General features: G+C 42.1%; 1 long non-coding RNA gene across 1 annotated transcript in view; it reads right to left on the bottom strand.

Annotated features, from left to right (window-relative positions):
- LOC109704308 overlaps window positions 1–14146 on the bottom strand; it is a 24025-nt gene extending 9879 nt beyond the window's left edge. Inside the window, exon 1 of the long non-coding RNA XR_002214279.1 lies at window positions 13958–14146. This is a non-coding gene — a long non-coding RNA (uncharacterized LOC109704308). The remainder of the gene's footprint in view (window positions 1–13957) is intronic.
- Window positions 14147–14178: the final 32 nt, after the last annotated feature.

The raw sequence follows: 14178 nt of genomic DNA, 5'->3' as shown, positions 1-14178 counted from the left end.
ATTACTCCATATATACATATATGCAGTTCAGCAGTAATTTAAATCACCATAATGCTAAATTATCCATGCATTTAACCTCTTTATGCAGTGATTAACATCACTCTTGTTCAAATAACTTAAGGTTCATATCACAGGCAATTTCTTTCTTTAAACATAAATTCCACAAACAAACTCCACATACAACGCTGCCCTGAAATTTCCCTTAAGCCTTCTCACTGGTATTAAGAGCTAATAGCTTAGAAATTGCGGCTTAGTATCTCTTTAAGAATGTAAATACATAACCCTGCAAGACCAGTAAATGCATGCTGTCTCAAGTTCATTTCATTCCTCAATCCAGGAAATACCTATGTGCTTGTCCATGGAAACACTTTCTAAGCTTTCTATACATCATCTTTATATATCATGAAACCCAAGCTCTTCCTGTGAAGGTAATAATCAACTCTTAACCAGGATTGATCAAAGTTACCTTAGAAATCAGCCTCGTACGAATGCTTTTCCCTGCTCCAAAATCCTTCTTTCTTCAACCATCAACCGCCAACTTAGATTTAGAGAGAGAGAGAAAGAAACGAAAAGAAACGATGAGAGGAGAGGAGATTTCTCCAACACGTAGCAATTGGGGCTGAGCTGGCTGTAGATAAGACGCAAAAAAAACTGCAACTATAACCCAGCTACAGAAACTGTAATATACTCTCTTTACAAAACAGTATCTGTTTACAAAACAGCTCCAACGTCCTTGCAGCTTTTACAGTTTCAGTCCGGCACCTAACAGCAGCTGGCCGCAGCAGATTTTCAAGCTCCTTTTGCGCATTCTAATTTACTCCGAGTTCCATCCAACACTCCAAAACATACTAAATCACTGCGAAGCTACTAATTAAGCTCGGAAACAACCCAATTTTTATTTTGGCATTATTTGATACCATATTGATCAAGCTTAGCAACATAACCAAAAATCCGACATAATTCATCTAACATCTCCGAAATTTGCCATTAACTATCCTCCACTTCCAAAATAATATCGGAAGTTACTCAAATAATTATACATTCCATATCTCACTTTGATCGCCGTAGGTCGAAGTTAGCGTCATAATCCAAAAATCCCCCTTTCAAGTTTATTCCGTGCCGATTTTTGTGCCCCGAATATCACATTACATTTAGAAAGCATTCCACACACATCCAAAACACTTCTCTGAAGATACACATCCAATTCAAGCACTTCACTTTGTACTTCAGAAGAAGTTAGGCATCGTCAACTCAAATTTTTCCATATATTACAATCTCCCGCCCCGTTAACAAAAGTTTGCGTCCGCGAACAATGTAGATAATCTTACATTATCTTCCATTACATCAGTTAAACATATGAAGATACGGTCCAACACTTCACCATATACAGAATTATCTATTCTGACTTCCCTCATTCACACAAATCCAAATGCACAATTGACACTATTTCCAAGTTTTTTTCTCTATAAATTATATAGTTCTCCCTTGATAGCAAATGAGGATTTGTTCAATCAACTTTAAATTCATTGTGCATTTCTTTATATTCCATCGCACAGAGCAATTTTTCTTCATGTTCAACCACGCCTAGTAAATACGGGGTACTCTAAATTCCTTAGGTTGGGCAGCACATAATCACAATTTTTGTAACCCTTTGTGGCCAATCATCCTAATAAAATCAATCGAGCGACATTCCAGAATATGGCCTAATTCTTCCTGCTGATTCATTATCGATGGTCTCTAACTTCCAATGGCAATCAAGTCACAACATTCAATGACTTAGCTATACTGCTAGTCTCATTTAACTATCAAAGACTATTTACGCTTGGTTATTATGCCAATTTAATTCCCACGTTAATGAATGCTTTTAGACTTACATTCTTTTCAATACAATCAACAACTATCCGCGCCATCAACTTAAACATGCTCGGTTATCATTTCTTATCATCAATAGATGATAACGCAATTCATAACAATAAACATCACTTTACTTACTATAGAATAGTACATATCGTTTTTTTTTTTTTCTTACAGTGGGGATTCATTCTGGCATGGCGCTTACTCTCAAAAAGTCCGTAGACTACCTTGATTCAGTATACAACTTATTAGGTAACTATCTACTATACGACATTACTCTCCGATGGAATCTATTTTCATTCTTCACCTGGCATCGCGTACCTGCGATATCACAGTACCCACTCAATTTGTGAGTGTTCCCATCACTCACAATCTTCCACTCCCTCGACAAAAGGTGCTCTTCTAAACATGCTCCACACTCTAATGATTTGAAGCATAATTCTCCCAAGATGTCACTGGGCTTTCCACTAACACAATAATCTCAAAGAAAATCTTTTCTTTTCCATGCCCGTTCGCATTATACTCAATTCCTCTGCGACGAGTCTCTCATGAACAACTTTCGTTCGTGGCTCTAACTTAACTCCTCAACAGCGCATAACTCGGCGATTCAAAACAGGCAAACAGTAGACGCGAGCCTCGATCCTAGGGCCACTATCTGCCCCTATTCACAATACTACACCGACTCTTGCTTTCTAGAGGGCAATGTGGTTAAATCCTTGTCCCAATTACATTAAATTGATTTACAAGCCAACCAATTCCGACATAGGTCTATTCGCCTAGCTCATATCGCTATATCACCATGTCGTCTCTCGCTCGCAAGCGCAGACCCAATCATCATGAGGTAAGATTCTAAATACGCTACTCCAACTAGGAGCAATCCAATTCCAAACCCCTACAATCTGCAGGTTGGATCAAAATTCAACACTCTCGATGTATGTCCTCATGTCCCACGTATCCATATAGTGGAACCACATCAGCTGATCTAAAGCCGGACTACCGCCCCGATCAAGAATCTCTGCCGCTACACTATAGGTATCGGGCCACTGTCACAACACACCGACTGCGCCTATTCGAATGGCTCAGGCTCTAAGGTCCACACATTATCCAGGCACGGATCGTCCTCAAAGCTATATCCTCAACGGTCGTCACACACTGACATGTCCTATCGGAGCAATCCACATTACTATCGGCTCCTAAGTACTTAGTGCGAGCTACTAGCCCGCGGAGTGATCCATGGCACGCTTCACACTAGCAACGCTCACGGTGCTACTGCCAACACACTCTCTTGGCTGAGCACAATCCAACTCAACGGACAACTAAACTCAAGTGTCCTATACTATCGCATCTCTCATTAGATATCACCGCCTAGGCAACTCAGCCTAGGCCTCTAATATGTAAACACAAATCTCTCAACTTATTTGAGTACAGCTGACGACTCGCCAAAATCAGGTGATAGTCTAATCAACCACAAACAACGACGCCCATTACCATTACTCAATTTCTCGAATATCATCCGAATGCTTTAAAGAGTAGGTTCACCAATTTTCCATCTTTATCTCAAGCCCAATACGACTATCCAACCATCTATCCCAATAGATGATACATTCTCTTCATACTTGTATGCTAGGGTCATCAAATCCAAGTCTCTATCACACTCTTGCAAGTACTTGTTTGGAGTTCACCTCGTTCCAAGTATACAATCTTCTACTGAAGTCAATTTACTAATAAACAACAATACACACGGCCTTGCCGGTGAAATTATCATAACCAGTCCTCTCAAATAAAAAGGCAGCTCATTAACCTTTCTGAATTCTAAGGATGACGACTGCAACTCTCTTCCAGGTGTCGCTTAACACTCGATTGACCACCGAACACATACATCGTCGCTCATCCCCATCTTCACTAATTCATTTGCGCCCACTTTGCTACGAAGATACCACCTAACTTCAACACAAGATTCAATCCAACACTTCATCAGAAATTTGTGAACTGGAGAGTATACAACCAACAATCCTTTATCGAAGTCTCCACATATTATAACCGGCCTTGTCTCTAATACCTCACACTGTGCACTAATCACAACATAGCATGCAGAAAATCTTTCTATCGTACTTTTCAACCGAGCAGGCACCCTGCTATAGCCCCCCACGCTTATCTTGAAGCTCACTTGTCGTTAATTCCAACAACACTCTGATCCTGTCATCGATACACAAATCCTTCCATGGAAGATTCCCTGACTCCAAATCATAGATTCTCGACGCACAAATATTTTCTTCATCCACAACAGATGGACTATACTTCCCCTGAAGGCCACAAGGGTTATCCAACTACTCCACCGTCCTCTGGAGTCCATTGACTCAATCCACCAAATATACAACAGCCTCTCGCTGACATTGCACTAACGACTTTTCATCGTCACAACCCTACCACGGTGTGACTAACAGACCCCAAAGTTTCAAGTTTCCATCAAGTTCGGTCAATTCAAGGATTCCACTTATCCCGAACCATATCGATCTCATTAGAGATCAACTACACGAGAACACTAACGCGTAACAACGTGACGATTCTTGACCTTCAAGGCAAACACGAAACAACTATCGTCACAACGACTCAAATCAGGCGAAAGTCATACAAGGAAGCCTATTCTCATCACTCGTTTCATATTGTGTGCACCCAACATGAACCTCCCGTTGAGAATACACTATTCCTTAAATCTACCTCTAAGATCCTTTATAGAGGTATACAACACATAACCCAATCGTTTAACCTTTCGCCATTTACCCAATTCTCGTCTCTCACGAAGTAGATCCTTATGGTTTCCATCCTAAGGTCCCTAGGTCCATCCTATAATTTCACTTGCGTTGCTCTGATACCACTTTATCTGTCACATCCCGCTATCGCCAATTGGTCGATCGGGCCCGTACACAGACGCCGAACGGACAGAACCTCCTCTGTCCGCCAAGGCTCAACAACAACGAGTACAGTGTATAAAGAAATAAACAATTTTCAGGATGACATTTCAATATACTGGTTTGCACGAGGGCAAGCTCAAGCACAAGTGAAAGTAACTAACTATAAATGAAATGCACTATCATTTAAAACTTTTAAACTGAACTGAATAAACTGAAACATTTAGTTATATACATGCTCTTTAATACATTCATTTACATGTCTCTGTACATCAAAATATCTCACATGAACTCAAAATGGTTGCTACTAGCACACGGGTGTCCCACTAGCAGCTGCTGAGCTTTTGCCGCGATCCTCGCCATACGGCTCGGCGCTGGAACCTGTATGGTTAGTGTGTGAGAAACTACTAAAAGTTCCCAGTGGGTTCGGCCGCCGACCTCGCCGACTCACCCACTAGGTCTATTCAGGCATATGTAGGCAAGAAAAGTAAACAGATAGTAACCAGCTATAACATGTAAACTACTACAAGTCCTGTGCAAAGCTGAAGAAGTAGTATATGAAAACTGTAAATATGCATGCATGCTCTCACTGAAATTACCCAATTCTTTTGGTTAACCCTTTGGTTAACAATAACTCACTGACGCTATCCCAAATATCGGTAGACGCAACCTGCACCGACGGGACCGTCAACTGGGGAGACGCACCTCCTGGTCCAGTAAAGATGACTACTCCGAGCTCATCGTTCAAGGAGGAGCGACCACTGAACCAAACAAATGTGAGTATGATCTGATCCCCCTTTAGAGGATTCAACTGACAAACACTGTCACACTTTACTCTAACTAGTTCTTTATACTAGTTTCCACAATTCATTTCTTGATGCAACCAAATCTCTAGTTGAATGTCCCAGTTTACTATTGCTATAGTCCATACATTCATAGGGTTCCATGTCCACATTCTAAGTTCAATCTTTTCTCAACATTGATAAGCATTCACATATTCAAATATCACTTGCATAATATCCACTACCCTATGATGCTGTAATACAATAATATGCTCAATGGAAAACCATAGACATAAAAGTGATTCAAAGACTTCGATAGCACCACCACACTGTAGGATGTCGAAGACTAGAACCAACGTCACGAAACCGTACAAACATTAGTCTATGCGACTCGATGCGAATAGGGCTAGAACGAAGATTTCTTAATTCACGCATCGTAGGTCCGTCGAATATCAATTCGAACTTCCGAGCACGTCTGACCTTCATTTAGAAAGGAATAAAAGAGATTAAACGATACATTCACATCTTCTACAACTTTGCATTTCGACTTTTAACTTGCATATATATATATATATATATATTATATATAATTATATATATATATTATATATATTATATATATTATATATAGTTGTTAATTTTCTATATTAAATTAATCTATGGCAGATTAAGATTTCAAAAGTTAAAATAACTCATAACTTAACTCTCTTTAAGTAGTAACATCAATCTTAATAGTTAACATTACAATTCTGTACAGTTGACTTCAATCTTAATTCATAGCTCACACTTAACTATCTTACATATAACTTAAAATTAAGTAACTAGTACCAATTCCATTCAGCAAATCCATTGCTCTCAAACTTCTTATAGAGTAATCAATATAGTTCAAAATAGGAAAGAGACCAATCTGTCTCTACTTGCTTTTAACCATCAACTTACTTATATGTATATAATATCAAACATAATTAGTCTTACTATCAATTTTCTTAGTAGCTCTACCTTAACAGGTTTAGAATAACTTTACTTCATACTTTGTCTTCCAACATTAGTTATTTTAATATTACACACATGTGTATATAACAAGAGCTGATTCTATAAGTTCATGATGCTTAGAAGCTTCAATACTTCCAAGGTCCTCACTTAACATTTCCTTACAGCAATAACATTATACCAATTCAGGAATTAAGATTGACTTATTCCAGGTTTCACTCCTTACCATTTGCACATATACACCTACATGTACATACATACATACATCTATGTAGTTCTTGTATAACTTCAAGTATTAATTCCAGCAGTAATTAAGTTTTCTTTTCACTCAGATTTCAATGATTCAATACTGGCCCTCAATTCGGATGCTCCTCCCATCACAATCAGGCAGCAAGCTGCCAACTCCTCAATTCCTTTTCAATTTCGGCGCCCAGAATTGCATCAAGGCAGCAGCTCACAATTCCTCTTCTGCCAACAATCATTAATAAGTACCGATCATATATACATATCTGCTCCCACAGGGTTTATTAAGGCTTCTACGACTTAATAACCTAAGAATCTCTCAATGAGCAATTAAATTACACCACAGCTGAGAAGTAACTAATTACCTAGTTCGAAGCTTCCCAGGTTGAGCTTCCCATTTCGGCAGCTCCAACAAGACCAAACACACTAATCTGCCACCAACCTCACCAAGTTTCAAGTCCTAGCACAAGAACTCTTTATCTAACTCTTCTCCAGGCTAAACTAACTCAATTTGTATGCATAGTATCAATATACATATACATCTAGTTAGTTCTCTAATTCAGCTCATAAGAACCCTTTACTTAACTTCTTTACACAGCAGGGAATCATCTATAACTAGGTTTAGAGGTAATCTATTTTAGATTTTACTCTAACCATTCCTTCTATGTGTATATATATATATATATAATATATATCCATATTACATATATGCAGTTTCAGCATAATTAAATCCCTATATGCTAAATTATCCATGATTTAACCTCTTATGCAGTGATTAACATCACTCTTGTTCAATAATTAAGGTTCATTCACAGCAGTTTCTTTCTTTAACATACAATTCACAACATAACTCCACATACAAGCTGCCTGAAATTTCCCTTAAGCCTTCTCATGGTATTAAGAGCTCTAATACTTAAATCTGCGGCTTAGATCTCTTAGAATGTAAATACATAACCTCAAACCAGGAAATGCATGGTTTCTCATTCAATTTCACTTCTAATCCAGGAAATACCTATGTGCTGTCCATGATACAGCTTTCTTAAGCTTTCTATACTTTAATTATCATGAAACTCCAACTAACTTCCTGTGAAGTAAATAAACTCAACTCTAACCAGGATTTGATCAAAGTTCCTTAAAATTCAGCTCTACCAAGCTTTTCCCTGCTCCAAAATCCTTCTTTCTTCACCATCAACGGCCAACCTTAGAGTTTAGGAGAGAGAGAAGAAACGAAAAGAAGATGAGAGGAGAGGAGATTTCTCAACACGTAGCAATTGGGGCTGAGCTGGCTGTAGATAAGACCAAAAAAAACTGGCAACTAAACCCCACTACAAGCTGTAATTATCTCCTTTAAAAAGTAATTCTGTTACAAAACAGTCCAACAGTCCTTGCAGCTTTACAGTTCAGTCCCTGCACTAACAGCAGCTGGCAGCAGCAGATTTTCAGCTCCTTTTCGCATCTAATTCCTCCGAGTCCATCCAACACTTCCAAAAATACTAAATACGAGCGAACTACCATTAAGCTCGAAAACAACCCAATTTTATTTGGCATTATTTTGATCCATTTGATCAAGCTTAGCAAATAACCAAAATCCGACATATTACATCTAAGCATCTCGAATTTGCCATTAACTACCTCGCACTTCCAAAATAATTCGGAGTTACTATAATTAAATTCATATCTCACTTTGATCGGCGTAGGTCGAAGTTAGCGTCATAATCCAAAAATCCCTTTCAAGTTAATTTCGTGCCCGATTGTGCCGGAATACTCAATTACATTTAGAGAACATTCCACACATCCAAAAACACTCTGGAATGATACACATCCATTCAAACTTCACTTTGATCTCCAGAGAAAGTTAGCATCGTAACTCAAATTTTCCATATATTACAAATCTACGAAACAAATTGTAGTTTTTATTCCCTCGTCATGCGTGATGCGATGGCGCGTGTCGGATCGGAAAATCCGCGGAGGATTTTCAAAAGACGCAAAATGTTTATCGCTTGAGGGGTCGAATGGCAAACGCGATAATTTTGCAAAAGTCTTAATATTTATGCTGCCGAATTGGTGAGATACGGCATGGATGAGTATTGTGTAAAATACGCGTGCTGTGAGCGGACTTGATGAAGAATATTACCCTGCGAGGACTATTATTTGCAAAATGCACTTATGTGTATAGGTGGTTGGCACTAGGGTTTCATGATTGAAACAACTGTTGGCCTCCTCTCTTACCTAAACTGGCGCCCAGCCGTCACACTGCACCCATCCCTCGACCCGCCACGCAGCCTCGGCCGCCGCGAGCGCGCCGATCGGCCGAAAGCCACCCCGAGCACTTCTCCATCTTTCTCTTTTAACGTATCCAACACCTCTCGGTCTGAGTACGCAAGAAAGTGCGGCGAAAGCGCGAGGCATCCTCACATGTGGAGAGGGCTACCTCCGCGCCATTCCCGCCGGCCTCCGTTGTACACCGCCGCCTGCACACTCCTCGCTGCTGCGCGACGGCAAGCCGGCCGACCAAGACCGAGTCGCCAGCCACTAGTATGTGGCCCCGTGCACGCCCGTACCCTCGGTCCCGCCGCCCTCGGTATGGCCTCCGGGCGGTTGCTTCGCGCGCATCGCCGCGCTCCCGTCGCGCGGCCGCGCTCTCCTCTCTGCGGACCGCCCAGACCGATGTGCGGCGCGGGGCGAGCCGAGGCTAGCTCTGCTACACGCGCCGCCGCCGTTCCCCGCCGGTCGATTTGCCCTTCTCCACTCCGGCTAGACGGTGCCGCCGACGTGCCCCGACCTTTCTCCGCGCGCCGTATGGCCATCGCCACCTCTGGAGGCTGCGTATGAACGCCGCCGCTGTCGGTTTGGTCCAGCACCGCCGCGCCGTCTTCCGCGCTCGTCCGGCCGGAGCACCGGCTCCCGCCTGTCGTCCGGCCCGCTCGTTCGCGCCGCGCCCCCACCGCCGGAGCTCCCTGTCAACCGTGGTGAGCCATGCTCTCTCGGGTTGTTACAACAGGCGTCATCAATGCCGCCGTCGTCGCCGCTCCTCGCCCTGTAACGACGAGCCACGGCCTCCTCTGACTGGAGCAGACTCTCCCTGGCGCCTTGCCCGCCGGTCCGGCCGCGCCTGCCACCCGAGCCCTGCCTAGCTTTGTAGCTTGATTTCAGCTTTCTGTTGCATAGTCTTCCAGTTCGGTTCACTATCCAGCGACCCGAGGCTGTTCGATGCCCTCGGTGGTGACCACGGCTGATTAGTCTGTCATCTTGATCACAGTGCTCACCTTCAATTAGTAGTCAGTGAGCCCTGCTTCAGCGAATAAACATGTTTTCATGCTGTGCGCGCTGTTCGCAGATTTTCGCTGTCACTCCCGCCGCTCTCCGCTGTGGCAGAAATTGCTCCAAAAGGTGAGCACGGCCCCGCACGTCGAAACCTGTCAGTGGTTATTTGTTTCGCTGATTGGACTCTGGTTTGCAGCGAATGACCATAAAAGCGCCGAAATGCCATGAAATAATGCGATTTCGGTATCGAGTGGCCTTTTATGCAACTTTGTCCGTCGTGGCTGCTTTTGGCAGCTAAAGTATGGGGCTGAGTATAAACTCCGGCTGTGTCCATAGGGCCCCGACTTTGCGAAGATCGAAAAAGGGATTCCGGTGCGTATTTGTCGCAAAATCCGCGACGGGAACTGGTTCAATATTTCCGACATGTGTCTCGGGATGATTTATTGTGTCGCTGAGCCTAGTTGGCCGGTCACGACGTGTCCCTTCGAGGGTTCAGAAATGACGCAATGTGACGCGACGGTGGTTCGCGGTCATCAAAATAGAACTTCGGGGAACCGGTTCGAGCGATTATCCGACGATAATCGTTTTGGAGTGAGTTAAGGTCTTTTGCTGCCAGTTCGCATGTAATGATATTTAGTGGCAGCGGTTCGTTGACGTAGTACGAGTCGTGAGTTCCGGGACAAGTCCGTGGGCCCGGCAGATGAGTTCGATGCGGTTTTCGGGACTTCGTTTGTGTTCGTAATCGGTTTTGGAAACTCGATCTCCGTGGTTTATTTGTGGCGGTTAATGCTTTTAGGGTTTCTCATGTGTGGGTTATGACACTAACCAGATTGGACCTCCTTAGGTCCTAGGACTGTTCTTTTTGCAGTCAGGAGACAGGCGCGACAGTTGTACAGGTGGGGTACTGCGATCCGACTTGGTATATGGTGAACGCTAGGTGATAGTTTCTTACTTCGCTCTTGTTATTATTCGTGCTTTATTATAATGTGACTTTGCACTCTATGTTTACATTAGACCCCGTTGTTTGATTATACTCTACTCAGATGTTTCCATGCTTGTATCATTGTGAGGAGTATAGTCATCTGTATGTGATACCAGTTTCTTGTTGCTTACTATTAGCTATTCTGGCATACCCTGTTTCATAATTTATTTAGAGCGATTCTGTGGATTATCATGAGATTAGCGATCTAGTCGGTCGATTTCAGTATTCAGTATTGTGACCTATTCGGTAGTTTCCTCGACTTTGTTGTCTGATAGCGTTGAGGTCGGTATAGCCTGAGGTGGGATTGTCGTTAGTTGCCGAGGATGATTATACTTTACTCTTAATCCTATACTCTGTGACATATGGTCAGATGTTTCATATCCTAGTTGATCTGTATGTGTCAGTCTTGTGGTTCATTGAGCGTATTTGCAATATGTTTGAGAGATGTCGATTGTTGTACCATCCCCTAGTTGACCTGAGTGGTGGTTTTATGCTTCTTTACAGTTGAAACGACGCTACTGCGTCGTGGGCCCTTGGGCGTACAGGATGTCGGCTGAGTTGCCGAGCGGTTGACATTGAGCATATTGATTTGATCGCCCATACTCGGTGGCATTTCACCGAACAGCTGCGGTCTGATCCCCGCAATGTGTTTTCTTTCGGAAAAGTGTTGAATATGGTGAAACCGTGAAGCCCTAGAGGGTTATATGCACCTGGAGATAGTTAGTGGCCTGGCTTTGAGTCTGCGGTGCTGATTCCAAAGGCTCATTGGATGTCAGATTGGACTTTGCGAACTTCTTGACGGTTGACAGCATCGATGTCATACAGTAGCAGTCGTTGCATCATACTTACATTCATACTTTATATGGTCTTGCTGTCTGATAGTAATATTCATGTAGCTTTTGGCTTCCAGTGTACAAGTAGCAGGTGCTCGTTATTCAGTCTAGTTCTTACTTTCTTGTCAGTTTATGCATATCTGTTTTAGTATAGTCTGTGCTCATATATCTTCACATCTCTTCGTTTACTATGTTCCCTACTGTATTCCCATGACGTCGTATTTTATATAGCTAATCCTGATCGTCGGGAGTACCCCGCCTTCTCGCTTGCGGACCGCTGGGAGGGGAGACATGTTTAACATGTTCTCACCTCCCCAACTTTTTCATGGTATCGCGGCGCCGTGATAGTGGACGCAGACGTGAGGTAGTGGTGTAGCGTGATAGAGCTTCGACACCAGGTTATTCTCGGTATAGTATATAACCTTATTATTTCAGGTGTTATAGCTTAGATATATTATGGTTCATATTTTTATTAACATTTGGAAAATATGGATTTTCGTGAATGTAATAAAACCGGTATTTCTGATTTTGTGAAAATAAAAAGCTTTCTTACCCCCGCGATAGCATTTTTACAAGTAAATAAAGGTTTTCGCGTGTAGGAAATCAGTTTTCAAAAGATTTTCTGTGGATTTTGCCATCTTTAGTATTTCAAAACTGTTTCCTGTGGTTGAAAACATTTTAACTGATCAGTGCTGGGATTTATGCCATAATTGTGAATCTGTGGTATGGTGTAATGAATATATATATACGTGTGGTTTTCCTGTATTTCGATTTGTTGTAGGTTGGTTAGGATGACTCTTGTATTGTTGCGGACGCCGTAGCAAAATACAGGGAACTCTTGTCGTGTGAACAGTGTGGATTCCTGTATTGTGGCGGATCTGGCATACTCTGGGGTCAGGTTTTCAAAAAAAAAAATTCAGACCTTTATCCGCTTTGTTTAATAACTGAAGAAGACGACGTGGCGTGACAGATACCTGGCATACTCAGTTCGAGTGTACGCCAGAATGCATCTCCGGAGTCGGCTTTGCTTTTGCTTTGGTGTCCTCATGCCAGTTGGACTCTTGCTCTCCACAGACCAGACATTTCAATATACATGGCTTGCACGAGGGCAAGCTACAATCACAAGTGAAAGTAACTAACTATAAATGAAATTCACTATCATTTAAAACTTTTAAACTGAACTGAATAACTGAAACATTTAGTTATATACATGCTCTTTAATACATTCATTTACATGTCTCTGTACATCAAAATATCTCACATGAACTCAAAATGGTATGCTACTAGCACACGAGTGTCCACTAGCTAAGCTGCTGGGCTCTTGCCGCGATCCTCGGCCATACCGCTCGCGCTGGAATCTGTATGGTTAGTGGTGTGAGAACTACTAAAAGTTTCCAGTGGGTTCGGCCGCCGACCTCGGCGACTCACCCACTAGGTCTATTCAGGCATATGTAGGCAAGAAAAGTAAACAGATAGTAACCAGCTATAACATGTAACTACTACAATGCCTGTGCAAAGCTGAAAGTAGTATATGAAAACTGTAAATATGCATGCATGTTCTCACTGAAATTACCCAATTCTTTTGGTTAACCCTTTGGTTAACAATAACTCACTGACGCTATCCCAAATATCGGGGAGACGCAACCTGCACCCGACGGGACCATCAACTGGGGGAGACGCACCTCCTGGTCCAGTAAAGATGACTACTCCAGAGCTCATCGTTCAAGGAGGAGCGACCTACCTTGAACAAAACGAATGTGAGTATGATCTGATCCTCCTTTAAAGGATTCAACAATAGACAATGTCACACTTTTACTCTAACTAGCTCTTTATGCTAGTTCCACAATTCCATTTCTCGATGCTAACCAAATCTCTAATTAGAATGTCACCAAGTTTACTATTGTTATAGTCCATGCATTCATAGGGTTCCATGTTCACATTCTATTATTCATATATTCTCATGGTTGATAGGCATTTGCATAATCAAATATCATTTACATAATATCAACACCCTATAATGCATGATTACAATGTAAATATGCTCAATGAATTATCATAGACATAAAAGGTGATTCAAAGACTTCGGATAGCACCACCCACCTGTAGGGATGTCGAAGACTAGAACCAACGTCACGAACCGTACAAACATTAGTCCATGCGACTCGATGCGAATAGGGCTAGAACGAAGCGTTTCTTAATTCACGCATCGTAGGTCCGTCGGAATATCAATTCGAACTTCCGAGCACGTCTGACCTTCATTTAGAAAGGAATAAAAGAGATTAAACCGAAGTTACATTCACATCTTCTACAACTTTGCATTT

The sequence above is a fragment of the Ananas comosus genome, unplaced genomic scaffold (genome assembly GCF_001540865.1).
Source record: "Ananas comosus cultivar F153 unplaced genomic scaffold, ASM154086v1, whole genome shotgun sequence".
Taxonomy (NCBI): Eukaryota; Viridiplantae; Streptophyta; class Magnoliopsida; order Poales; family Bromeliaceae; genus Ananas; species Ananas comosus.
This window is presented reverse-complemented; position numbering and strand designations above follow the sequence as displayed.